The sequence below is a fragment of the Gasterosteus aculeatus genome, chromosome 2, assembly GCF_964276395.1.
Source record: "Gasterosteus aculeatus chromosome 2, fGasAcu3.hap1.1, whole genome shotgun sequence".
Lineage (NCBI taxonomy): Eukaryota > Metazoa > Chordata > Actinopteri > Perciformes > Gasterosteidae > Gasterosteus > Gasterosteus aculeatus.
This window is the reverse complement of record NC_135689.1, coordinates 21,915,700-21,931,983: the sequence shown is the minus strand read 5'-3', so window position 1 is coordinate 21,931,983 and position 16,284 is coordinate 21,915,700. Positions and strand designations below refer to the sequence as shown.

General features: G+C 44.4%; 69 non-coding genes across 69 annotated transcripts; all 69 read right to left on the bottom strand.

Annotated features, from left to right (window-relative positions):
- Nucleotides 1-44: 44 nt before the first annotated feature.
- On the bottom strand, nucleotides 45-163 carry LOC144389615 (5S ribosomal RNA). Its single transcript, XR_013453750.1, has one exon. It is a non-coding gene; the product is annotated as a 5S ribosomal RNA (ribosomal RNA).
- Nucleotides 164-280: 117 nt separating this feature from the next.
- On the bottom strand, nucleotides 281-399 carry LOC144395650 (5S ribosomal RNA). The gene has a single exon (XR_013457787.1). It is a non-coding gene; the product is annotated as a 5S ribosomal RNA (ribosomal RNA).
- A 117-nt stretch (nucleotides 400-516) lies between these two features.
- LOC144401396 (5S ribosomal RNA) lies at nucleotides 517-635 on the bottom strand. The gene has a single exon (XR_013463331.1). It is a non-coding gene; the product is annotated as a 5S ribosomal RNA (ribosomal RNA).
- Nucleotides 636-751: 116 nt separating this feature from the next.
- LOC144396972 (5S ribosomal RNA) lies at nucleotides 752-870 on the bottom strand. Its single transcript, XR_013459118.1, has one exon. It is a non-coding gene; the product is annotated as a 5S ribosomal RNA (ribosomal RNA).
- A 116-nt stretch (nucleotides 871-986) lies between these two features.
- On the bottom strand, nucleotides 987-1,105 carry LOC144398688 (5S ribosomal RNA). The gene has a single exon (XR_013460835.1). It is a non-coding gene; the product is annotated as a 5S ribosomal RNA (ribosomal RNA).
- A 116-nt stretch (nucleotides 1,106-1,221) lies between these two features.
- Nucleotides 1,222-1,340, bottom strand: LOC144395649 (5S ribosomal RNA). The gene has a single exon (XR_013457786.1). It is a non-coding gene; the product is annotated as a 5S ribosomal RNA (ribosomal RNA).
- Nucleotides 1,341-1,457: 117 nt separating this feature from the next.
- LOC144401395 (5S ribosomal RNA) lies at nucleotides 1,458-1,576 on the bottom strand. The gene has a single exon (XR_013463330.1). It is a non-coding gene; the product is annotated as a 5S ribosomal RNA (ribosomal RNA).
- A 116-nt stretch (nucleotides 1,577-1,692) lies between these two features.
- LOC144395648 (5S ribosomal RNA) lies at nucleotides 1,693-1,811 on the bottom strand. Its single transcript, XR_013457785.1, has one exon. It is a non-coding gene; the product is annotated as a 5S ribosomal RNA (ribosomal RNA).
- Nucleotides 1,812-1,928: 117 nt separating this feature from the next.
- Nucleotides 1,929-2,047, bottom strand: LOC144401394 (5S ribosomal RNA). The gene has a single exon (XR_013463329.1). It is a non-coding gene; the product is annotated as a 5S ribosomal RNA (ribosomal RNA).
- Nucleotides 2,048-2,163: 116 nt separating this feature from the next.
- On the bottom strand, nucleotides 2,164-2,282 carry LOC144395647 (5S ribosomal RNA). Its single transcript, XR_013457784.1, has one exon. It is a non-coding gene; the product is annotated as a 5S ribosomal RNA (ribosomal RNA).
- A 117-nt stretch (nucleotides 2,283-2,399) lies between these two features.
- On the bottom strand, nucleotides 2,400-2,518 carry LOC144389614 (5S ribosomal RNA). Its single transcript, XR_013453749.1, has one exon. It is a non-coding gene; the product is annotated as a 5S ribosomal RNA (ribosomal RNA).
- A 117-nt stretch (nucleotides 2,519-2,635) lies between these two features.
- Nucleotides 2,636-2,754, bottom strand: LOC144395646 (5S ribosomal RNA). The gene has a single exon (XR_013457783.1). It is a non-coding gene; the product is annotated as a 5S ribosomal RNA (ribosomal RNA).
- Nucleotides 2,755-2,871: 117 nt separating this feature from the next.
- Nucleotides 2,872-2,990, bottom strand: LOC144401393 (5S ribosomal RNA). Its single transcript, XR_013463328.1, has one exon. It is a non-coding gene; the product is annotated as a 5S ribosomal RNA (ribosomal RNA).
- A 116-nt stretch (nucleotides 2,991-3,106) lies between these two features.
- Nucleotides 3,107-3,225, bottom strand: LOC144396971 (5S ribosomal RNA). The gene has a single exon (XR_013459117.1). It is a non-coding gene; the product is annotated as a 5S ribosomal RNA (ribosomal RNA).
- A 116-nt stretch (nucleotides 3,226-3,341) lies between these two features.
- On the bottom strand, nucleotides 3,342-3,460 carry LOC144398687 (5S ribosomal RNA). The gene has a single exon (XR_013460834.1). It is a non-coding gene; the product is annotated as a 5S ribosomal RNA (ribosomal RNA).
- A 116-nt stretch (nucleotides 3,461-3,576) lies between these two features.
- LOC144395645 (5S ribosomal RNA) lies at nucleotides 3,577-3,695 on the bottom strand. Its single transcript, XR_013457782.1, has one exon. It is a non-coding gene; the product is annotated as a 5S ribosomal RNA (ribosomal RNA).
- Nucleotides 3,696-3,811: 116 nt separating this feature from the next.
- LOC144397552 (5S ribosomal RNA) lies at nucleotides 3,812-3,930 on the bottom strand. The gene has a single exon (XR_013459698.1). It is a non-coding gene; the product is annotated as a 5S ribosomal RNA (ribosomal RNA).
- Nucleotides 3,931-4,046: 116 nt separating this feature from the next.
- On the bottom strand, nucleotides 4,047-4,165 carry LOC144398382 (5S ribosomal RNA). The gene has a single exon (XR_013460529.1). It is a non-coding gene; the product is annotated as a 5S ribosomal RNA (ribosomal RNA).
- A 117-nt stretch (nucleotides 4,166-4,282) lies between these two features.
- Nucleotides 4,283-4,401, bottom strand: LOC144398302 (5S ribosomal RNA). The gene has a single exon (XR_013460449.1). It is a non-coding gene; the product is annotated as a 5S ribosomal RNA (ribosomal RNA).
- A 116-nt stretch (nucleotides 4,402-4,517) lies between these two features.
- Nucleotides 4,518-4,636, bottom strand: LOC144395644 (5S ribosomal RNA). Its single transcript, XR_013457781.1, has one exon. It is a non-coding gene; the product is annotated as a 5S ribosomal RNA (ribosomal RNA).
- Nucleotides 4,637-4,753: 117 nt separating this feature from the next.
- On the bottom strand, nucleotides 4,754-4,872 carry LOC144389613 (5S ribosomal RNA). The gene has a single exon (XR_013453748.1). It is a non-coding gene; the product is annotated as a 5S ribosomal RNA (ribosomal RNA).
- A 116-nt stretch (nucleotides 4,873-4,988) lies between these two features.
- Nucleotides 4,989-5,107, bottom strand: LOC144395643 (5S ribosomal RNA). Its single transcript, XR_013457780.1, has one exon. It is a non-coding gene; the product is annotated as a 5S ribosomal RNA (ribosomal RNA).
- A 116-nt stretch (nucleotides 5,108-5,223) lies between these two features.
- Nucleotides 5,224-5,342, bottom strand: LOC144395641 (5S ribosomal RNA). Its single transcript, XR_013457778.1, has one exon. It is a non-coding gene; the product is annotated as a 5S ribosomal RNA (ribosomal RNA).
- A 117-nt stretch (nucleotides 5,343-5,459) lies between these two features.
- On the bottom strand, nucleotides 5,460-5,578 carry LOC144398381 (5S ribosomal RNA). The gene has a single exon (XR_013460528.1). It is a non-coding gene; the product is annotated as a 5S ribosomal RNA (ribosomal RNA).
- A 117-nt stretch (nucleotides 5,579-5,695) lies between these two features.
- On the bottom strand, nucleotides 5,696-5,814 carry LOC144401392 (5S ribosomal RNA). Its single transcript, XR_013463327.1, has one exon. It is a non-coding gene; the product is annotated as a 5S ribosomal RNA (ribosomal RNA).
- A 116-nt stretch (nucleotides 5,815-5,930) lies between these two features.
- LOC144401390 (5S ribosomal RNA) lies at nucleotides 5,931-6,049 on the bottom strand. The gene has a single exon (XR_013463325.1). It is a non-coding gene; the product is annotated as a 5S ribosomal RNA (ribosomal RNA).
- Nucleotides 6,050-6,165: 116 nt separating this feature from the next.
- Nucleotides 6,166-6,284, bottom strand: LOC144398686 (5S ribosomal RNA). The gene has a single exon (XR_013460833.1). It is a non-coding gene; the product is annotated as a 5S ribosomal RNA (ribosomal RNA).
- A 116-nt stretch (nucleotides 6,285-6,400) lies between these two features.
- LOC144395640 (5S ribosomal RNA) lies at nucleotides 6,401-6,519 on the bottom strand. Its single transcript, XR_013457777.1, has one exon. It is a non-coding gene; the product is annotated as a 5S ribosomal RNA (ribosomal RNA).
- Nucleotides 6,520-6,635: 116 nt separating this feature from the next.
- Nucleotides 6,636-6,754, bottom strand: LOC144389612 (5S ribosomal RNA). Its single transcript, XR_013453747.1, has one exon. It is a non-coding gene; the product is annotated as a 5S ribosomal RNA (ribosomal RNA).
- A 116-nt stretch (nucleotides 6,755-6,870) lies between these two features.
- On the bottom strand, nucleotides 6,871-6,989 carry LOC144398380 (5S ribosomal RNA). The gene has a single exon (XR_013460527.1). It is a non-coding gene; the product is annotated as a 5S ribosomal RNA (ribosomal RNA).
- A 117-nt stretch (nucleotides 6,990-7,106) lies between these two features.
- LOC144398300 (5S ribosomal RNA) lies at nucleotides 7,107-7,225 on the bottom strand. The gene has a single exon (XR_013460447.1). It is a non-coding gene; the product is annotated as a 5S ribosomal RNA (ribosomal RNA).
- A 116-nt stretch (nucleotides 7,226-7,341) lies between these two features.
- On the bottom strand, nucleotides 7,342-7,460 carry LOC144398666 (5S ribosomal RNA). Its single transcript, XR_013460813.1, has one exon. It is a non-coding gene; the product is annotated as a 5S ribosomal RNA (ribosomal RNA).
- A 117-nt stretch (nucleotides 7,461-7,577) lies between these two features.
- On the bottom strand, nucleotides 7,578-7,696 carry LOC144399511 (5S ribosomal RNA). The gene has a single exon (XR_013461657.1). It is a non-coding gene; the product is annotated as a 5S ribosomal RNA (ribosomal RNA).
- Nucleotides 7,697-7,812: 116 nt separating this feature from the next.
- On the bottom strand, nucleotides 7,813-7,931 carry LOC144395639 (5S ribosomal RNA). Its single transcript, XR_013457776.1, has one exon. It is a non-coding gene; the product is annotated as a 5S ribosomal RNA (ribosomal RNA).
- A 116-nt stretch (nucleotides 7,932-8,047) lies between these two features.
- On the bottom strand, nucleotides 8,048-8,166 carry LOC144398685 (5S ribosomal RNA). Its single transcript, XR_013460832.1, has one exon. It is a non-coding gene; the product is annotated as a 5S ribosomal RNA (ribosomal RNA).
- Nucleotides 8,167-8,282: 116 nt separating this feature from the next.
- LOC144395638 (5S ribosomal RNA) lies at nucleotides 8,283-8,401 on the bottom strand. Its single transcript, XR_013457775.1, has one exon. It is a non-coding gene; the product is annotated as a 5S ribosomal RNA (ribosomal RNA).
- A 116-nt stretch (nucleotides 8,402-8,517) lies between these two features.
- On the bottom strand, nucleotides 8,518-8,636 carry LOC144389611 (5S ribosomal RNA). The gene has a single exon (XR_013453746.1). It is a non-coding gene; the product is annotated as a 5S ribosomal RNA (ribosomal RNA).
- A 116-nt stretch (nucleotides 8,637-8,752) lies between these two features.
- Nucleotides 8,753-8,871, bottom strand: LOC144398379 (5S ribosomal RNA). Its single transcript, XR_013460526.1, has one exon. It is a non-coding gene; the product is annotated as a 5S ribosomal RNA (ribosomal RNA).
- A 117-nt stretch (nucleotides 8,872-8,988) lies between these two features.
- LOC144398299 (5S ribosomal RNA) lies at nucleotides 8,989-9,107 on the bottom strand. Its single transcript, XR_013460446.1, has one exon. It is a non-coding gene; the product is annotated as a 5S ribosomal RNA (ribosomal RNA).
- Nucleotides 9,108-9,223: 116 nt separating this feature from the next.
- Nucleotides 9,224-9,342, bottom strand: LOC144395637 (5S ribosomal RNA). The gene has a single exon (XR_013457774.1). It is a non-coding gene; the product is annotated as a 5S ribosomal RNA (ribosomal RNA).
- A 117-nt stretch (nucleotides 9,343-9,459) lies between these two features.
- LOC144389610 (5S ribosomal RNA) lies at nucleotides 9,460-9,578 on the bottom strand. The gene has a single exon (XR_013453745.1). It is a non-coding gene; the product is annotated as a 5S ribosomal RNA (ribosomal RNA).
- Nucleotides 9,579-9,694: 116 nt separating this feature from the next.
- LOC144395636 (5S ribosomal RNA) lies at nucleotides 9,695-9,813 on the bottom strand. The gene has a single exon (XR_013457772.1). It is a non-coding gene; the product is annotated as a 5S ribosomal RNA (ribosomal RNA).
- A 116-nt stretch (nucleotides 9,814-9,929) lies between these two features.
- On the bottom strand, nucleotides 9,930-10,048 carry LOC144395635 (5S ribosomal RNA). Its single transcript, XR_013457771.1, has one exon. It is a non-coding gene; the product is annotated as a 5S ribosomal RNA (ribosomal RNA).
- Nucleotides 10,049-10,165: 117 nt separating this feature from the next.
- On the bottom strand, nucleotides 10,166-10,284 carry LOC144401389 (5S ribosomal RNA). The gene has a single exon (XR_013463324.1). It is a non-coding gene; the product is annotated as a 5S ribosomal RNA (ribosomal RNA).
- A 117-nt stretch (nucleotides 10,285-10,401) lies between these two features.
- On the bottom strand, nucleotides 10,402-10,520 carry LOC144401388 (5S ribosomal RNA). The gene has a single exon (XR_013463323.1). It is a non-coding gene; the product is annotated as a 5S ribosomal RNA (ribosomal RNA).
- A 116-nt stretch (nucleotides 10,521-10,636) lies between these two features.
- Nucleotides 10,637-10,755, bottom strand: LOC144397943 (5S ribosomal RNA). Its single transcript, XR_013460090.1, has one exon. It is a non-coding gene; the product is annotated as a 5S ribosomal RNA (ribosomal RNA).
- Nucleotides 10,756-10,871: 116 nt separating this feature from the next.
- On the bottom strand, nucleotides 10,872-10,990 carry LOC144399076 (5S ribosomal RNA). Its single transcript, XR_013461221.1, has one exon. It is a non-coding gene; the product is annotated as a 5S ribosomal RNA (ribosomal RNA).
- A 116-nt stretch (nucleotides 10,991-11,106) lies between these two features.
- On the bottom strand, nucleotides 11,107-11,225 carry LOC144401387 (5S ribosomal RNA). Its single transcript, XR_013463322.1, has one exon. It is a non-coding gene; the product is annotated as a 5S ribosomal RNA (ribosomal RNA).
- A 116-nt stretch (nucleotides 11,226-11,341) lies between these two features.
- Nucleotides 11,342-11,460, bottom strand: LOC144395634 (5S ribosomal RNA). Its single transcript, XR_013457770.1, has one exon. It is a non-coding gene; the product is annotated as a 5S ribosomal RNA (ribosomal RNA).
- A 116-nt stretch (nucleotides 11,461-11,576) lies between these two features.
- Nucleotides 11,577-11,695, bottom strand: LOC144397942 (5S ribosomal RNA). The gene has a single exon (XR_013460089.1). It is a non-coding gene; the product is annotated as a 5S ribosomal RNA (ribosomal RNA).
- Nucleotides 11,696-11,812: 117 nt separating this feature from the next.
- LOC144402631 (5S ribosomal RNA) lies at nucleotides 11,813-11,931 on the bottom strand. The gene has a single exon (XR_013464567.1). It is a non-coding gene; the product is annotated as a 5S ribosomal RNA (ribosomal RNA).
- A 116-nt stretch (nucleotides 11,932-12,047) lies between these two features.
- LOC144395633 (5S ribosomal RNA) lies at nucleotides 12,048-12,166 on the bottom strand. The gene has a single exon (XR_013457769.1). It is a non-coding gene; the product is annotated as a 5S ribosomal RNA (ribosomal RNA).
- Nucleotides 12,167-12,282: 116 nt separating this feature from the next.
- LOC144398586 (5S ribosomal RNA) lies at nucleotides 12,283-12,401 on the bottom strand. Its single transcript, XR_013460733.1, has one exon. It is a non-coding gene; the product is annotated as a 5S ribosomal RNA (ribosomal RNA).
- A 116-nt stretch (nucleotides 12,402-12,517) lies between these two features.
- Nucleotides 12,518-12,636, bottom strand: LOC144401386 (5S ribosomal RNA). Its single transcript, XR_013463321.1, has one exon. It is a non-coding gene; the product is annotated as a 5S ribosomal RNA (ribosomal RNA).
- A 116-nt stretch (nucleotides 12,637-12,752) lies between these two features.
- On the bottom strand, nucleotides 12,753-12,871 carry LOC144397941 (5S ribosomal RNA). The gene has a single exon (XR_013460088.1). It is a non-coding gene; the product is annotated as a 5S ribosomal RNA (ribosomal RNA).
- A 117-nt stretch (nucleotides 12,872-12,988) lies between these two features.
- LOC144402620 (5S ribosomal RNA) lies at nucleotides 12,989-13,107 on the bottom strand. Its single transcript, XR_013464556.1, has one exon. It is a non-coding gene; the product is annotated as a 5S ribosomal RNA (ribosomal RNA).
- Nucleotides 13,108-13,224: 117 nt separating this feature from the next.
- On the bottom strand, nucleotides 13,225-13,343 carry LOC144395632 (5S ribosomal RNA). The gene has a single exon (XR_013457768.1). It is a non-coding gene; the product is annotated as a 5S ribosomal RNA (ribosomal RNA).
- Nucleotides 13,344-13,460: 117 nt separating this feature from the next.
- LOC144398526 (5S ribosomal RNA) lies at nucleotides 13,461-13,579 on the bottom strand. The gene has a single exon (XR_013460673.1). It is a non-coding gene; the product is annotated as a 5S ribosomal RNA (ribosomal RNA).
- Nucleotides 13,580-13,695: 116 nt separating this feature from the next.
- On the bottom strand, nucleotides 13,696-13,814 carry LOC144395630 (5S ribosomal RNA). The gene has a single exon (XR_013457765.1). It is a non-coding gene; the product is annotated as a 5S ribosomal RNA (ribosomal RNA).
- A 117-nt stretch (nucleotides 13,815-13,931) lies between these two features.
- Nucleotides 13,932-14,050, bottom strand: LOC144398977 (5S ribosomal RNA). The gene has a single exon (XR_013461122.1). It is a non-coding gene; the product is annotated as a 5S ribosomal RNA (ribosomal RNA).
- A 116-nt stretch (nucleotides 14,051-14,166) lies between these two features.
- On the bottom strand, nucleotides 14,167-14,285 carry LOC144399314 (5S ribosomal RNA). Its single transcript, XR_013461459.1, has one exon. It is a non-coding gene; the product is annotated as a 5S ribosomal RNA (ribosomal RNA).
- A 117-nt stretch (nucleotides 14,286-14,402) lies between these two features.
- LOC144398849 (5S ribosomal RNA) lies at nucleotides 14,403-14,521 on the bottom strand. Its single transcript, XR_013460996.1, has one exon. It is a non-coding gene; the product is annotated as a 5S ribosomal RNA (ribosomal RNA).
- Nucleotides 14,522-14,637: 116 nt separating this feature from the next.
- LOC144389609 (5S ribosomal RNA) lies at nucleotides 14,638-14,756 on the bottom strand. Its single transcript, XR_013453744.1, has one exon. It is a non-coding gene; the product is annotated as a 5S ribosomal RNA (ribosomal RNA).
- A 116-nt stretch (nucleotides 14,757-14,872) lies between these two features.
- On the bottom strand, nucleotides 14,873-14,991 carry LOC144398377 (5S ribosomal RNA). Its single transcript, XR_013460524.1, has one exon. It is a non-coding gene; the product is annotated as a 5S ribosomal RNA (ribosomal RNA).
- Nucleotides 14,992-15,108: 117 nt separating this feature from the next.
- Nucleotides 15,109-15,227, bottom strand: LOC144398298 (5S ribosomal RNA). The gene has a single exon (XR_013460445.1). It is a non-coding gene; the product is annotated as a 5S ribosomal RNA (ribosomal RNA).
- A 116-nt stretch (nucleotides 15,228-15,343) lies between these two features.
- LOC144395629 (5S ribosomal RNA) lies at nucleotides 15,344-15,462 on the bottom strand. The gene has a single exon (XR_013457764.1). It is a non-coding gene; the product is annotated as a 5S ribosomal RNA (ribosomal RNA).
- A 117-nt stretch (nucleotides 15,463-15,579) lies between these two features.
- Nucleotides 15,580-15,698, bottom strand: LOC144398093 (5S ribosomal RNA). Its single transcript, XR_013460240.1, has one exon. It is a non-coding gene; the product is annotated as a 5S ribosomal RNA (ribosomal RNA).
- Nucleotides 15,699-15,814: 116 nt separating this feature from the next.
- On the bottom strand, nucleotides 15,815-15,933 carry LOC144395628 (5S ribosomal RNA). The gene has a single exon (XR_013457763.1). It is a non-coding gene; the product is annotated as a 5S ribosomal RNA (ribosomal RNA).
- Nucleotides 15,934-16,049: 116 nt separating this feature from the next.
- LOC144398684 (5S ribosomal RNA) lies at nucleotides 16,050-16,168 on the bottom strand. Its single transcript, XR_013460831.1, has one exon. It is a non-coding gene; the product is annotated as a 5S ribosomal RNA (ribosomal RNA).
- Nucleotides 16,169-16,284: the final 116 nt, after the last annotated feature.

Sequence of the window (16,284 nt, the reverse complement as noted above, 5' to 3'; positions counted from 1 at the left end):
CTTTCTAAGGCCTTCTCTGTGTCTTTTACAGATCGAAATGAAAAAGCTTACAGCACCTGGGATTCCCAGGCGGTCTTCCATCCAAGTACTAACCAGGCCCTACTCTGCTTAGCTTCTGAGATCTGACGAGATCAGGCGGAGCCAGAGAGGTATGGCCGTAAGCAACTGTATGTCCTCTACCTAATCTTTTAAAATGTGTCAAAGGTTTTGGAGTTTTGATAATGAAAAAGGAGTCACTTTCTAAGGCCTTCTCTGTGTCTTTTACAGATCGAAATGAAAAAGCTTACAGCACCTGGGATTCCCAGGCGGTCTTCCATCCAAGTACTAACCAGGCCCTACTCTGCTTAGCTTCTGAGATCAGACGAGATCAGGCGGAGCCAGAGAGGTATGGCCGTAAGCAACTGTATGTCCTCTTCCTAATCTTTTAAAATGTGTCAAAGGTTTTGGAGTTTTGATAATGAAAAAGGAGTCACTTTCTAATGCCTTCTCGATTTCTTCCAGAGAGAGAAATGAAAAAGCTTACGGCACCTGGGATTCCCAGGCGGTCTTCCATCCAAGTACTAACCAGGCCCTACTCTGCTTAGCTTCTGAGATCAGACGAGATCAGGCGGAGCCAGAGAGGTATGGCCGTAAGCAACTGTATGTCCTCTACCTAATCTTTTAAAATGTGTCAAAGGTTTTGTAGTTTTGACAATGAAATGGAGTCACTTTCTAAGGCCTTCTCTGTGTCTTTTACAGATAGAAATGAAAAAGCTTACGGCACCCGGGATTCCCAGGCGGTCTTCCATCCAAGTACTAACCAGGCCCTACTCTGCTTAGCTTCTGAGATCAGACGAGATCAGGCGGAGCCAGAGAGGTATGGCCGTAAGCAACTGTATGTCCTCTACCTAATCTTTTAAAATGTGTCAAAGGTTTTGTAGTTTTGACAATTAAATGGAGTCACTTTCTAAGGCCTTCTCTGTGTCTTTTACAGATCGAAATGAAAAAGCTTACAGCACCTGGGATTCCCAGGCGGTCTTCCATCCAAGTACTAACCAGGCCCTACTCTGCTTAGCTTCTGAGATCTGACGAGATCAGGCGGAGCCAGAGAGGTATGGCCGTAAGGAACTGTATGTCCTCTACCTAATCTTTTAAAATGTGTCAAAGGTTTTGGAGTTTTGACAATGAAATGGAGTCACTTTCTAAGGCCTTCTCTGTGTCTTTTACAGATCGAAATGAAAAAGCTTACAGCACCTGGGATTCCCAGGCGGTCTTCCATCCAAGTACTAACCAGGCCCTACTCTGCTTAGCTTCTGAGATCAGACGAGATCAGGCGGAGCCAGAGAGGTATGGCCGTAAGCAACTGTATGTCCTCTTCCTAATCTTTTAAAATGTGTCAAAGGTTTTGGAGTTTTGATAATGAAAAAGGAGTCACTTTCTAATGCCTTCTCGATTTCTTCCAGAGAGAGAAATGAAAAAGCTTACGGCACCTGGGATTCCCAGGCGGTCTTCCATCCAAGTACTAACCAGGCCCTACTCTGCTTAGCTTCTGAGATCAGACGAGATCAGGCGGAGCCAGAGAGGTATGGCCGTAAGCAACTGTATGTCCTCTTCCTAATCTTTTAAAATGTGTTAAAGGTTTTGTAGTTTTGACAAAGAAATGGAGTCACTTTCTAAGGCCTTCTCTGTGTCTTTTACAGATCGAAATGAAAAAGCTTACAGCACCTGGGATTCCCAGGCGGTCTTCCATCCAAGTACTAACCAGGCCCTACTCTGCTTAGCTTCTGAGATCAGACGAGATCAGGCGGAGCCAGAGAGGTATGGCCGTAAGCAACTGTATGTCCTCTTCCTAATCTTTTAAAATGTGTCAAAGGTTTTGGAGTTTTGATAATGAAAAAGGAGTCACTTTCTAATGCCTTCTCGATTTCTTCCAGAGAGAGAAATGAAAAAGCTTACGGCACCTGGGATTCCCAGGCGGTCTTCCATCCAAGTACTAACCAGGCCCTACTCTGCTTAGCTTCTGAGATCAGACGAGATCAGGCGGAGCCAGAGAGGTATGGCCGTAAGCAACTGTATGTCCTCTTCCTAATCTTTTAAAATGTGTCAAAGGTTTTGTAGTTTTGACAATGAAATGGAGTCACTTTCTAAGGCCTTCTCTGTGTCTTTTACAGATCGAAATGAAAAAGCTTACAGCACCTGGGATTCCCAGGCGGTCTTCCATCCAAGTACTAACCAGGCCCTACTCTGCTTAGCTTCTGAGATCAGACGAGATCAGGCGGAGCCAGAGAGGTATGGCCGTAAGCAACTGTATGTCCTCTACCTAATCTTTTAAAATGTGTCAAAGGTTTTGGAGTTTTGATAATGAAAAAGGAGTCACTTTCTAAGGCCTTCTCTGTGTCTTTTACAGATCGAAATGAAAAAGCTTACAGCACCTGGGATTCCCAGGCGGTCTTCCATCCAAGTACTAACCAGGCCCTACTCTGCTTAGCTTCTGAGATCTGACGAGATCAGGCGGAGCCAGAGAGGTATGGCCGTAAGCAACTGTATGTCCTCTACCTAATCTTTTAAAATGTGTCAAAGGTTTTGGAGTTTTGATAATGAAAAAGGAGTCACTTTCTAAGGCCTTCTCTGTGTCTTTTACAGATCGAAATGAAAAAGCTTACAGCACCTGGGATTCCCAGGCGGTCTTCCATCCAAGTACTAACCAGGCCCTACTCTGCTTAGCTTCTGAGATCAGACGAGATCAGGCGGAGCCAGAGAGGTATGGCCGTAAGCAACTGTATGTCCTCTTCCTAATCTTTTAAAATGTGTCAAAGGTTTTGGAGTTTTGATAATGAAAAAGGAGTCACTTTCTAATGCCTTCTCGATTTCTTCCAGAGAGAGAAATGAAAAAGCTTACGGCACCTGGGATTCCCAGGCGGTCTTCCATCCAAGTACTAACCAGGCCCTACTCTGCTTAGCTTCTGAGATCAGACGAGATCAGGCGGAGCCAGAGAGGTATGGCCGTAAGCAACTGTATGTCCTCTACCTAATCTTTTAAAATGTGTCAAAGGTTTTGTAGTTTTGACAATGAAATGGAGTCACTTTCTAAGGCCTTCTCTGTGTCTTTTACAGATAGAAATGAAAAAGCTTACGGCACCCGGGATTCCCAGGCGGTCTTCCATCCAAGTACTAACCAGGCCCTACTCTGCTTAGCTTCTGAGATCAGACGAGATCAGGCGGAGCCAGAGAGGTATGGCCGTAAGCAACTGTATGTCCTCTACCTAATCTTTTAAAATGTGTCAAAGGTTTTGTAGTTTTGACAATTAAATGGAGTCACTTTCTAAGGCCTTCTCTGTGTCTTTTACAGATCGAAATGAAAAAGCTTACAGCACCTGGGATTCCCAGGCGGTCTTCCATCCAAGTACTAACCAGGCCCTACTCTGCTTAGCTTCTGAGATCTGACGAGATCAGGCGGAGCCAGAGAGGTATGGCCGTAAGGAACTGTATGTCCTCTACCTAATCTTTTAAAATGTGTCAAAGGTTTTGGAGTTTTGACAATGAAATGGAGTCACTTTCTAAGTTCTTCTCTGTGTCTTTTACAGATCGAAATAAAAAAGCTTACAGCACCTGGGATTCCCAGGCGGTCTTCCATCCAAGTACTAACCAGGCCCTACTCTGCTTAGCTTCTGAGATCAGACGAGATCAGGCGGAGCCAGAGAGGTATGGCCGTAAGCAACTGTATGTCCTCTACCTAATCTTTTAAAATGTGTCAAAGGTTTTGTAGTTTTGACAATTAAATGGAGTCACTTTCTAAGGCCTTCTCTGTGTCTTTTACAGATCGAAATGAAAAAGCTTACAGCACCTGGGATTCCCAGGCGGTCTTCCATCCAAGTACTAACCAGGCCCTACTCTGCTTAGCTTCTGAGATCTGACGAGATCAGGCAGAGCCAGAGAGGTATGGCCGTAAGCAACTGTATGTCCTCTACCTAATCTTTTAAAATGTGTCAAAGGTTTTGGAGTTTTGACAATGAAATGGAGTCACTTTCTAAGTTCTTCTCTGTGTCTTTTACAGATCGAAATAAAAAAGCTTACAGCACCTGGGATTCCCAGGCGGTCTTCCATCCAAGTACTAACCAGGCCCTACTCTGCTTAGCTTCTGAGATCAGACGAGATCAGGCGGAGCCAGAGAGATATGGCCGTAAGCAACTGTATGTCCTCTTCCTAATCTTTTAAAATGTGTCAAAGGTTTTGGAGTTTTGATAATGAAAAAGGAGTCACTTTCTAATGCCTTCTCGATTTCTTCCAGAGAGAGAAATGAAAAATCTTACGGCACCTGGGATTCCCAGGCGGTCTTCCATCCAAGTACTAACCAGGCCCTACTCTGCTTAGCTTCTGAGATCTGACGAGATCAGGCGGAGCCAGAGAGGTATGGCCGTAAGCAACTGTATGTCCTCTACCTAATCTTTTAAAATGTGTCAAAGGTTTTGTAGTTTTGACAATTAAATGGAGTCACTTTCTAAGGCCTTCTCTGTGTCTTTTACAGATCGAAATGAAAAAGCTTACAGCACCTGGGATTCCCAGGCGGTCTTCCATCCAAGTACTAACCAGGCCCTACTCTGCTTAGCTTCTGAGATCAGACGAGATCAGGCGGAGCCAGAGAGGTATGGCCGTAAGCAACTGTATGTCCTCTTCCTAATCTTTTAAAATGTGTCAAAGGTTTTGGAGTTTTGATAATGAAAAAGGAGTCACTTTCTAATGCCTTCTCGATTTCTTCCAGAGAGAGAAATGAAAAAGCTTACAGCACCTGGGATTCCCAGGCGGTCTTCCATCCAAGTACTAACCAGGCCCTACTCTGCTTAGCTTCTGAGATCTGACGAGATCAGGCGGAGCCAGAGAGGTATGGCCGTAAGCAACTGTATGTCCTCTTCCTAATCTTTTAAAATGTGTCAAAGGTTTTGTAGTTTTGAAAATGAAATGGAGTCACTTTCTAAGGCCTTCTCTGTGTCTTTTACAGATCGAAATGAAAAAGCTTACAGCACCTGGGATTCCCAGGCGGTCTTCCATCCAAGTACTAACCAGGCCCTACTCTGCTTAGCTTCTGAGATCAGACGAGATCAGGCGGAGCCAGAGAGGTATGGCCGTAAGCAACTGTATGTCCTCTTCCTAATCTTTTAAAATGTGTTAAAGGTTTTGTAGTTTTGACAAAGAAATGGAGTCACTTTCTAAGGCCTTCTCTGTGTCTTTTACAGATCGAAATGAAAAAGCTTACAGCACCTGGGATTCCCAGGCGGTCTTCCATCCAAGTACTAACCAGGCCCTACTCTGCTTAGCTTCTGAGATCAGACGAGATCAGGCGGAGCCAGAGAGGTATGGCCGTAAGCAACTGTATGTCCTCTACCTAATCTTTTAAAATGTGTCAAAGGTTTTGGAGTTTTGATAATGAAAAAGGAGTCACTTTCTAAGGCCTTCTCTGTGTCTTTTACAGATCGAAATGAAAAAGCTTACAGCACCTGGGATTCCCAGGCGGTCTTCCATCCAAGTACTAACCAGGCCCTACTCTGCTTAGCTTCTGAGATCAGACGAGATCAGGCGGAGCCAGAGAGATATGGCCGTAAGCAACTGTATGTCCTCTTCCTAATCTTTTAAAATGTGTCAAAGGTTTTGGAGTTTTGATAATGAAAAAGGAGTCACTTTCTAATGCCTTCTCGATTTCTTCCAGAGAGAGAAATGAAAAAGCTTACGGCACCTGGGATTCCCAGGCGGTCTTCCATCCAAGTACTAACCAGGCCCTACTCTGCTTAGCTTCTGAGATCAGACGAGATCAGGCGGAGCCAGAGAGGTATGGCCGTAAGCAACTGTATGTCCTCTACCTAATCTTTTAAAATGTGTCAAAGGTTTTGTAGTTTTGACAATGAAATGGAGTCACTTTCTAAGGCCTTCTCTGTGTCTTTTACAGATAGAAATGAAAAAGCTTACGGCACCTGGGATTCCCAGGCGGTCTTCCATCCAAGTACTAACCAGGCCCTACTCTGCTTAGCTTCTGAGATCAGACGAGATCAGGCGGAGCCAGAGAGGTATGGCCGTAAGCAACTGTATGTCCTCTACCTAATCTTTTAAAATGTGTCAAAGGTTTTGTAGTTTTGACAATTAAATGGAGTCACTTTCTAAGGCCTTCTCTGTGTCTTTTACAGATCGAAATGAAAAAGCTTACAGCACCTGGGATTCCCAGGCGGTCTTCCATCCAAGTACTAACCAGGCCCTACTCTGCTTAGCTTCTGAGATCTGACGAGATCAGGCGGAGCCAGAGAGGTATGGCCGTAAGGAACTGTATGTCCTCTACCTAATCTTTTAAAATGTGTCAAAGGTTTTGGAGTTTTGACAATGAAATGGAGTCACTTTCTAAGTTCTTCTCTGTGTCTTTTACAGATCGAAATAAAAAAGCTTACAGCACCTGGGATTCCCAGGCGGTCTTCCATCCAAGTACTAACCAGGCCCTACTCTGCTTAGCTTCTGAGATCAGACGAGATCAGGCGGAGCCAGAGAGGTATGGCCGTAAGCAACTGTATGTCCTCTACCTAATCTTTTAAAATGTGTCAAAGGTTTTGTAGTTTTGACAATTAAATGGAGTCACTTTCTAAGGCCTTCTCTGTGTCTTTTACAGATCGAAATGAAAAAGCTTACAGCACCTGGGATTCCCAGGCGGTCTTCCATCCAAGTACTAACCAGGCCCTACTCTGCTTAGCTTCTGAGATCTGACGAGATCAGGCGGAGCCAGAGAGGTATGGCCGTAAGCAACTGTATGTCCTCTACCTAATCTTTTAAAATGTGTCAAAGGTTTTGGAGTTTTGACAATGAAATGGAGTCACTTTCTAAGTTCTTCTCTGTGTCTTTTACAGATCGAAATAAAAAAGCTTACAGCACCTGGGATTCCCAGGCGGTCTTCCATCCAAGTACTAACCAGGCCCTACTCTGCTTAGCTTCTGAGATCAGACGAGATCAGGCGGAGCCAGAGAGATATGGCCGTAAGCAACTGTATGTCCTCTTCCTAATCTTTTAAAATGTGTCAAAGGTTTTGGAGTTTTGATAATGAAAAAGGAGTCACTTTCTAATGCCTTCTCGATTTCTTCCAGAGAGAGAAATGAAAAATCTTACGGCACCTGGGATTCCCAGGCGGTCTTCCATCCAAGTACTAACCAGGCCCTACTCTGCTTAGCTTCTGAGATCTGACGAGATCAGGCGGAGCCAGAGAGGTATGGCCGTAAGCAACTGTATGTCCTCTACCTAATCTTTTAAAATGTGTCAAAGGTTTTGTAGTTTTGACAATTAAATGGAGTCACTTTCTAAGGCCTTCTCTGTGTCTTTTACAGATCGAAATGAAAAAGCTTACAGCACCTGGGATTCCCAGGCGGTCTTCCATCCAAGTACTAACCAGGCCCTACTTTGCTTAGCTTCTGAGATCAGACGAGATCAGGCGGAGCCAGAGAGGTATGGCCGTAAGCAACTGTATGTCCTCTTCCTAATCTTTTAAAATGTGTCAAAGGTTTTGGAGTTTTGATAATGAAAAAGGAGTCACTTTCTAATGCCTTCTCGATTTCTTCCAGAGAGAGAAATGAAAAAGCTTACAGCACCTGGGATTCCCAGGCGGTCTTCCATCCAAGTACTAACCAGGCCCTACTCTGCTTAGCTTCTAAAATCTGACGAGATCAGGCGGAGCCAGAGAGGTATGGCCGTAAGCAACTGTATGTCCTCTTCCTAATCTTTTAAAATGTGTCAAAGGTTTTGTAGTTTTGAAAATGAAATGGAGTCACTTTCTAAGGCCTTCTCTGTGTCTTTTACAGATCGAAATGAAAAAGCTTACAGCACCTGGGATTCCCAGGCGGTCTTCCATCCAAGTACTAACCAGGCCCTACTCTGCTTAGCTTCTGAGATCAGACGAGATCAGGCGGAGCCAGAGAGGTATGGCCGTAAGCAACTGTATGTCCTCTTCCTAATCTTTTAAAATGTGTCAAAGGTTTTGTAGTTTTGACAAAGAAATGGAGTCACTTTCTAAGGCCTTCTCTGTGTCTTTTACAGATCGAAATGAAAAAGCTTACAGCACCTGGGATTCCCAGGCGGTCTTCCATCCAAGTACTAACCAGGCCCTACTCTGCTTAGCTTCTGAGATCTGACGAGATCAGGCGGAGCCAGAGAGGTATGGCCGTAAGGAACTGTATGTCCTCTACCTAATCTTTTAAAATGTGTCAAAGGTTTTGGAGTTTTGACAATGAAATGGAGTCACTTTCTAAGTTCTTCTCTGTGTCTTTTACAGATCGAAATAAAAAAGCTTACAGCACCTGGGATTCCCAGGCGGTCTTCCATCCAAGTACTAACCAGGCCCTACTCTGCTTAGCTTCTGAGATCAGACGAGATCAGGCGGAGCCAGAGAGGTATGGCCGTAAGCAACTGTATGTCCTCTACCTAATCTTTTAAAATGTGTCAAAGGTTTTGTAGTTTTGACAATTAAATGGAGTCACTTTCTAAGGCCTTCTCTGTGTCTTTTACAGATCGAAATGAAAAAGCTTACAGCACCTGGGATTCCCAGGCGGTCTTCCATCCAAGTACTAACCAGGCCCTACTCTGCTTAGCTTCTGAGATCTGACGAGATCAGGCGGAGCCAGAGAGGTATGGCCGTAAGCAACTGTATGTCCTCTACCTAATCTTTTAAAATGTGTCAAAGGTTTTGGAGTTTTGACAATGAAATGGAGTCACTTTCTAAGTTCTTCTCTGTGTCTTTTACAGATCGAAATAAAAAAGCTTACAGCACCTGGGATTCCCAGGCGGTCTTCCATCCAAGTACTAACCAGGCCCTACTCTGCTTAGCTTCTGAGATCAGACGAGATCAGGCGGAGCCAGAGAGATATGGCCGTAAGCAACTGTATGTCCTCTTCCTAATCTTTTAAAATGTGTCAAAGGTTTTGGAGTTTTGATAATGAAAAAGGAGTCACTTTCTAATGCCTTCTCGATTTCTTCCAGAGAGAGAAATGAAAAATCTTACGGCACCTGGGATTCCCAGGCGGTCTTCCATCCAAGTACTAACCAGGCCCTACTCTGCTTAGCTTCTGAGATCTGACGAGATCAGGCGGAGCCAGAGAGGTATGGCCGTAAGCAACTGTATGTCCTCTACCTAATCTTTTAAAATGTGTCAAAGGTTTTGTAGTTTTGACAATTAAATGGAGTCACTTTCTAAGGCCTTCTCTGTGTCTTTTACAGATCGAAATGAAAAAGCTTACAGCACCTGGGATTCCCAGGCGGTCTTCCATCCAAGTACTAACCAGGCCCTACTCTGCTTAGCTTCTGAGATCAGACGAGATCAGGCGGAGCCAGAGAGGTATGGCCGTAAGCAACTGTATGTCCTCTTCCTAATCTTTTAAAATGTGTCAAAGGTTTTGGAGTTTTGATAATGAAAAAGGAGTCACTTTCTAATGCCTTCTCGATTTCTTCCAGAGAGAGAAATGAAAAAGCTTACAGCACCTGGGATTCCCAGGCGGTCTTCCATCCAAGTACTAACCAGGCCCTACTCTGCTTAGCTTCTGAGATCTGACGAGATCAGGCGGAGCCAGAGAGGTATGGCCGTAAGCAACTGTATGTCCTCTTCCTAATCTTTTAAAATGTGTCAAAGGTTTTGTAGTTTTGAAAATGAAATGGAGTCACTTTCTAAGGCCTTCTCTGTGTCTTTTACAGATCGAAATGAAAAAGCTTACAGCACCTGGGATTCCCAGGCGGTCTTCCATCCAAGTACTAACCAGGCCCTACTCTGCTTAGCTTCTGAGATCAGACGAGATCAGGCGGAGCCAGAGAGGTATGGCCGTAAGCAACTGTATGTCCTCTTCCTAATCTTTTAAAATGTGTCAAAGGTTTTGTAGTTTTGACAAAGAAATGGAGTCACTTTCTAAGGCCTTCTCTGTGTCTTTTACAGATCGAAATGAAAAAGCTTACAGCACCTGGGATTCCCAGGCGGTCTTCCATCCAAGTACTAACCAGGCCCTACTCTGCTTAGCTTCTGAGATCAGACGAGATCAGGCGGAGCCAGAGAGGTATGGCCGTAAGCAACTGTATGTCCTCTTCCTAATCTTTTAAAATGTGTCAAAGGTTTTGGAGTTTTGATAATGAAAAAGGAGTCACTTTCTAATGCCTTCTCGATTTCTTCCAGAGAGAGAAATGAAAAAGCTTACGGCACCTGGGATTCCCAGGCGGTCTTCCATCCAAGTACTAACCAGGCCCTACTCTGCTTAGCTTCTGAGATCAGACGAGATCAGGCGGAGCCAGAGAGGTATGGCCGTAAGCAACTGTATGTCCTCTTCCTAATCTTTTAAAATGTGTCAAAGGTTTTGGAGTTTTGATAATGAAAAAGGAGTCACTTTCTAATGCCTTCTCGATTTCTTCCAGAGAGAGAAATGAAAAAGCTTACGGCACCTGGGATTCCCAGGCGGTCTTCCATCCAAGTACTAACCAGGCCCTACTCTGCTTAGCTTCTGAGATCAGACGAGATCAGGCGGAGCCAGAGAGGTATGGCCGTAAGCAACTGTATGTCCTCTTCCTAATCTTTTAAAATGTGTCAAAGGTTTTGTAGTTTTGACAATGAAATGGAGTCACTTTCTAAGGCCTTCTCTGTGTCTTTTACAGATCGAAATGAATAAGCTTACAGCACCTGGGATTCCCAGGCGGTCTTCCATCCAAGTACTAACCAGGCCCTACTCTGCTTAGCTTCTGAGATCAGACGAGATCAGGCAGAGCCAGAGAGGTATGGCCGTAAGCAACTGTATGTCCTCTTCCTAATCTTTTAAAATGTGTCAAAGGTTTTGTAGTTTTGACAATGAAATGGAGTCACTTTCTAAGGCCTTCTCTGTGTCTTTTACAGATCGAAATGAAAAAGCTTACAGCACCTGGGATTCCCAGGCGGTCTTCCATCCAAGTACTAACCAGGCTCTACTCTGCTTAGCTTCTGAGATCAGACGAGATCAGGCGGAGCCAGAGAGGTATGGCCGTAAGCAACTGTATGTCCTCTACCTAATCTTTTAAAATGTGTCAAAGGTTTTGTAGTTTTGACAATGAAATGGAGTCACTTTCTAAGGCCTTCTCTGTGTCTTTTACAGATAGAAATAAAAAAGCTTACGGCACCTGGGATTCCCAGGCGGTCTTCCATCCAAGTACTAACCAGGCCCTACTCTGCTTAGCTTCTGAGATCAGACGAGATCAGGCGGAGCCAGAGAGGTATGGCCGTAAGCAACTGTATGTCCTCTACCTAATCTTTTAAAATGTGTCAAAGGTTTTGTAGTTTTGACAATTAAATGGAGTCACTTTCTAAGGCCTTCTCTGTGTCTTTTACAGATCGAAATGAAAAAGCTTACAGCACCTGGGATTCCCAGGCGGTCTTCCATCCAAGTACTAACCAGGCCCTACTCTGCTTAGCTTCTGAGATCAGACGAGATCAGGCGGAGCCAGAGAGGTATGGCCGTAAGCAACTGTATGTCCTCTTCCTAATCTTTTAAAATGTGTCAAAGGTTTTGTAGTTTTGACAAAGAAATGGAGTCACTTTCTAAGGCCTTCTCTGTGTCTTTTACAGATCGAAATGAAAAAGCTTACAGCACCTGGGATTCCCAGGCGGTCTTCCATCCAAGTACTAACCAGGCCCTACTCTGCTTAGCTTCTGAGATCAGACGAGATCAGGCAGAGCCAGAGAGGTATGGCCGTAAGCAACTGTATGTCCTCTTCCTAATCTTTTAAAATGTGTCTAAGGTTTTGGAGTTTTGATAATGAAAAAGGAGTCACTTTCTAAGGCCTTCTCGATTTCTTCCAGAGAGAGAAATGAAAAAGCTTACGGCACCTGGGATTCCCAGGCGGTCTTCCATCCAAGTACTAACCAGGCCCTACTCTGCTTAGCTTCTGAGATCTGACGAGATCAGGCGGAGCCAGAGAGGTATGGCCGTAAGCAACTGTATGTCCTCTTCCTAATCTTTTAAAATGTGTCAAAGGTTTTGTAGTTTTGACAATGAAATGGAGTCACTTTCTAAGGCCTTCTCTGTGTCTTTTACAGATCGAAATGAAAAAGCTTACAGCACCTGGGATTCCCAGGCGGTCTTCCATCCAAGTACTAACCAGGCCCTACTCTGCTTAGCTTCTGAGATCAGACGAGATCAGGCGGAGCCAGAGAGGTATGGCCGTAAGCAACTGTATGTCCTCTACCTAATCTTTTAAAATGTGTCAAAGGTTTTGTAGTTTTGACAATGAAATGGAGTCACTTTCTAAGGCCTTCTCTGTGTCTTTTACAGATCGAAATGAAAAAGCGTACAGCACCTGGGATTCCCAGGCGGTCTTCCATCCAAGTACTAACCAGGCCCTACTCTGCTTAGCTTCTGAGATCAGACGAGATCAGGCGGAGCCAGAGAGGTATGGCCGTAAGCAACTGTATGTCCTCTACCTAAACTTTTAAAATGTGTCAAAGGTTTTGTAGTTTTGACAATGAAATGGAGTCACTTTCTAAGGCCTTCTCTGTGTCTTTTACAGATAGAAATGAAAAAGCTTACGGCACCTGGGATTCCCAGGCGGTCTTCCATCCAAGTACTAACCAGGCCCTACTCTGCTTAGCTTCTGAGATCAGACGAGATCAGGCGGAGCCAGAGAGGTATGGCCGTAAGCAACTGTATGTCCTCTTCCTAATCTTTTAAAATGTGTCAAAGGTTTTGTAGTTTTGACAAAGAAATGGAGTCACTTTCTAAGGCCGTCTCTGTGTCTTTTACAGATCGAAATGAAAAAGCTTACAGCACCTGGGATTCCCAGGCGGTCTTCCATCCAAGTACTAACCAGGCCCTACTCTGCTTAGCTTCTGAGATCAGACGAGATCAGGCAGAGCCAGAGAGGTATGGCCGTAAGCAACTGTATGTCCTCTTCCTAATCTTTTAAAATGTGTCTAAGGTTTTGGAGTTTTGATAATGAAAAAGGAGTCACTTTCTAATGCCTTCTCGATTTCTTCCAGAGAGAGAAATGAAAAAGCTTACGGCACCTGGGATTCCCAGGCGGTCTTCCATCCAAGTACTAACCAGGCCCTACTCTGCTTAGCTTCTGAGATCTGACGAGATCAGGCGGAGCCAGAGAGGTATGGCCGTAAGCAACTGTATGTCCTCTACCTAATCTTTTAAAATGTGTCAAAGGTTTTGGAGTTTTGATAATGAAAAAGGAGTCACTTTCTAAGGCCTTCTCTGTGTCTTTTACAGATCGAAATGAAAAAGCTTACAGCACCTGGGATTCCCAGGCGGTCTTCCATCCAAGTACTAACCAGGCCCTACTCTGCTTAGCTTCTGAGATCAGACGAGATCAGGCGGAGCCAGAGAGGTATGGCCGTAAGCAACTGTATGTCCTCTTCCTAATCTTTTAAAATGTGTCAAAGGTTTTGGAGTTTTGATAATGAAAAAGGAGTCACTTTCTAATGCCTTCTCGATTTCTTCCAGAGAGAGAAATGAAAAAGCTTACGGCACCTGGGATTCCCAGGCGGTCTTCCATCCAAGTACTAACCAGGCCCTATTCTGCTTAGCTTCTGAGATCAGACGAGATCAGGCGGAGCCAGAGAGGTATGGCCGTAAGCAACTGTATGTCCTCTTCCTAATCTTTTAAAATGTGTCAAAGGTTTTGTAGTTTTGACAATGAAATGGAGTCACTTTCTAAGGCCTTCTCTGTGTCTTTTACAGATCGAAATGAAAAAGCTTACAGCACCTGGGATTCCCAGGCGGTCTTCCATCCAAGTACTAACCAGGCCCTACTCTGCTTAGCTTCTGAGATCAGACGAGATCAGGCGGAGCCAGAGAGGTATGGCCGTAAGCAACTGTATGTCCTCTTCCTAATCTTTTAAAATGTGTCAAAGGTTTTGGAGTTTTGATAATGAAAAAGGAGTCACTTTCTAATGCCTTCTCGATTTCTTCCAGAGAGAGAAATGAAAAAGCTTACGGCACCTGGGATTCCCAGGCGGTCTTTCATCCAAGTACTAACCAGGCCCTACTCTGCTTAGCTTCTGAGATCAGACGAGATCAGGCGGAGCCAGAGAGGTATGGCCGTAAGCAACTGTATGTCCTCTACCTAATCTTTTAAAATGTGTCAAAGGTTTTGTAGTTTTGACAATGAAATGGAGTCACTTTCTAAGGCCTTCTCTGTGTCTTTTACAGATCGAAATGAAAAAGCGTACAGCACCTGGGATTCCCAGGCGGTCTTCCATCCAAGTACTAACCAGGCCCTACTCTGCTTAGCTTCTGAGATCAGACGAGATCAGGCAGAGCCAGAGAGGTATGGCCGTAAGCAACTGTATGTCCTCTTCCTAATCTTTTAAAATGTGTCTAAGGTTTTGGAGTTTTGATAATGAAAAAGGAGTCACTTTCTAATGCCTTCTCGATTTCTTCCAGAGAGAGAAATGAAAAAGCTTACGGCACCTGGGATTCCCAGGCGGTCTTCCATCCAAGTACTAACCAGGCTCTACTCTGCTTAGCTTCTGAGATCAGACGAGATCAGGCGGAGCCAGAGAGGTATGGCCGTAAGCAACTGTATGTCCTCTACCTAATCTTTTAAAATGTGTCAAAGGTTTTGTAGTTTTGACAATTAAATGGAGTCACTTTCTAAGGCCTTCTCTGTGTCTTTTACAGATCGAAATGAAAAAGCTTACAGCACCTGGGATTCCCAGGCGGTCTTCCATCCAAGTACTAACCAGGCCCTACTCTGCTTAGCTTCTGAGATCTGACGAGATCAGGCGGAGCCAGAGAGGTATGGCCGTAAGCAACTGTATGTCCTCTACCTAATCTTTTAAAATGTGTCAAAGGTTTTGGAGTTTTGACAATGAAATGGAGTCACTTTCTAAGTTCTTCTCTGTGTCTTTTACAGATCGAAATAAAAAAGCTTACAGCACCTGGGATTCCCAGGCGGTCTTCCATCCAAGTACTAACCAGGCCCTACTCTGCTTAGCTTCTGAGATCAGACGAGATCAGGCGGAGCCAGAGAGATATGGCCGTAAGCAACTGTATGTCCTCTTCCTAATCTTTTAAAATGTGTCAAAGGTTTTGGAGTTTTGATAATGAAAAAGGAGTCACTTTCTAATGCCTTCTCGATTTCTTCCAGAGAGAGAAATGAAAAATCTTACGGCACCTGGGATTCCCAGGCGGTCTTCCATCCAAGTACTAACCAGGCCCTACTCTGCTTAGCTTCTGAGATCTGACGAGATCAGGCGGAGCCAGAGAGGTATGGCCGTAAGCAACTGTATGTCCTCTACCTAATCTTTTAAAATGTGTCAAAGGTTTTGTAGTTTTGACAATTAAATGGAGTCACTTTCTAAGGCCTTCTCTGTGTCTTTTACAGATCGAAATGAAAAAGCTTACAGCACCTGGGATTCCCAGGCGGTCTTCCATCCAAGTACTAACCAGGCCCTACTCTGCTTAGCTTCTGAGATCAGACGAGATCAGGCGGAGCCAGAGAGGTATGGCCGTAAGCAACTGTATGTCCTCTTCCTAATCTTTTAAAATGTGTCAAAGGTTTTGGAGTTTTGATAATGAAAAAGGAGTCACTTTCTAATGCCTTCTCGATTTCTTCCAGAGAGAGAAATGAAAAAGCTTACAGCACCTGGGATTCCCAGTCGGTCTTCCATCCAAGTACTAACCAGGCCCTACTCTGCTTAGCTTCTGAGATCTGACGAGATCAGGCGGAGCCAGAGAGGTATGGCCGTAAGCAACTGTATGTCCTCTTCCTAATCTTTTAAAATGTGTCAAAGGTTTTGTAGTTTTGAAAATGAAATGGAGTCACTTTCTAAGGCCTTCTCTGTGTCTTTTACAGATCGAAATGAAAAAGCTTACAGCACCTGGGATTCCCAGGCGGTCTTCCATCCAAGTACTAACCAGGCCCTACTCTGCTTAGCTTCTGAGATCAGACGAGATCAGGCGGAGCCAGAGAGGTATGGCCGTAAGCAACTGTATGTCCTCTTCCTAATCTTTTAAAATGTGTCAAAGGTTTTGTAGTTTTGACAAAGAAATGGAGTCACTTTCTAAGGCCTTCTCTGTGTCTTTTACAGATCGAAATGAAAAAGCTTACAGCACCTGGGATTCCCAGGCGGTCTTCCATCCAAGTACTAACCAGGCCCTACTCTGCTTAGCTTCTGAGATCTGACGAGATCAGGCGGAGCCAGAGAGGTATGGCCGTAAGGAACTGTATGTCCTCTACCTAATCTTTTAAAATGTGTCAAAGGTTTTGGAGTTTTGACAATGAAATGGAGTCACTTTCTAAGTTCTTCTCTGTGTCTTTTACAGATCGAAATAAAAA